A 1,946-nucleotide genomic window follows, 5' to 3' on the forward strand; every position below is an offset into this window, starting at 1 on the left:
CACCCGCCTCGGCCTCCCAAAGTGCTGGGATTACAGGCGTGAGCCACCGTGCCCGGCCCTCCAACATATCTTTTCAAAAAGACCTCCCTTAGAAGCATGATTTTATAGACACATGAACACACATATATACAGCACACCAGTTTCTATGCTACTACAGGACAGAAACTACCACTATCAAATGCCCCTTAAGCAGCTTGGTGCTTAGGAAACATCTTTCCAATAATTAGCAATTGGTGAAAATATATTTGCCTAATGGGTTTGGATCACCAGCAATACGACATTCTGATGACACGAACCATGAAAATAGTTATCTTATGAATTTGTGTATAAAAATGAAGAAATAGAACTTTGATTGATTATACAGTATCTACAGACAGCTTTTTTTTTTTTTAATTAGAGATGAAGTCTCGCTATATTGCCCAGGCTGGTCTCCAACTCCGGGCATCAAGCAGTCCGCCTGCCTTGACCTCTCAAAACGTTTTGGTTTGATTTATATTGGTTTTTAGAGACAGGATCTCACTGTGTCACCCAGGCTAGAGCACAGTAGCATGATCATAGCTCACTGCAGCCTTAAACTCCTGGCCTGAGGTGATCCTCCCACCCTGGCCCTCCTGAGTAGCTGAAACTACGGGAACTTGCACGAGGCCAAGCTAATTTTTTTTTTTTCTTGAGCTGGAGTTTTGCTCTTGTCCCCCAGGATGGAGTGCAATGGCATGGTCTCAGCTCATTGGAAGTTCTACCTCCTAGGTTCAAGGGATTCTCCTGCCTCAGCCTCCCACAGATGTGGAATTACAGTTATGTGCCGCCACGCCTGGCTGATTTTTAGTAGAGATGGAGTTTCACCATGTTGGCCAGGCTGGTCTCAAACTCCTGACCTCAGGTGATCTGCCCACCTCAGCCTCCCAAAGTACTGGGATTACAGCCGTGAGCCACTGTGCCCAGCCTTTTTTCTTTCTTTCTTTCTTTTAATAGAAATGGGTCCTCAGTATGTTGCCCAGGCTATTTGGGAATTCCTGGCCTCAGGTGATCCTCCTCTCTTGGTGTCCCAAACCTCTAGGGTTACAGGATGAGCCACTGCCCCTGGACAGCAAATAATTATATATAATTATATACAATGTATATAAATGTTCTTTGGTGTATATTAAAATGATGGCTCTGTTTTAAAAAGAAAATTTCACACAAGATAACTTTGCTTTAGTACCACTGTCACTGTAAACACCATCTGTAGCCCATGGTGTTCAGAGGATTACCTGTTTTCCAGTCTCTGGGCCATTTTGGTTTCATTTCTTATTTGTGAGGCCTGAATTATAAACATGAAGTAAACACTGGACTTAGAATTTGGAGCATTTTTCTACTTCAGCTAGTAAACCTCAAAGTTTTGTAAATATTTTTTAAGTTACATATAGGTGATCTATTTCTGTCCTTTTTTCTCTCCAAAACAAATAAAAACAAAATAATTAAACTATTTGACTAGTTAGAGTTTACCTTAGGTAGCAGTTAATGTCCCGTCCCATTGATCCAGTTAGGGAATGTTTCACATACCTGTCTACAAATTTCTCCTGTTCCAGTAACCGATCTGTTTTATAATTAAGTAGCTTACCAATTATTGCAGTGGCCTGCTCTGCTTCAGGTTTGTATTAACAAAAGAAAACGAACTTGTACCAGTATCGCAGACATTACTTTTCTTTGCTGATAGTGACGAATTTTGGAATCTCCCCTGTTATAAATAAATGCTGTCAACCTTACAAAGCCCAGGAAAAGAAATCCAGACATCTGATAGTTGCCAGACATAGTTTCCACAGCAAATGTCCCATGAGTAATGCTGTTGTTCTCTACAGCTTCATTCACGGGTTCTGTGATTTGGTTATTCAAAACAGGGGTTGGTTGATTTGGGGGAAAGTAGGAATCCTGCAAGAGGAACCAAGGAAAACACTCTAATTATCTGT

This window comes from Cebus imitator, unplaced genomic scaffold (genome assembly GCF_001604975.1).
Source record: "Cebus imitator isolate Cc_AM_T3 unplaced genomic scaffold, Cebus_imitator-1.0 Scaffold572, whole genome shotgun sequence".
NCBI classification, from domain to species: Eukaryota; Metazoa; Chordata; class Mammalia; order Primates; family Cebidae; genus Cebus; species Cebus imitator.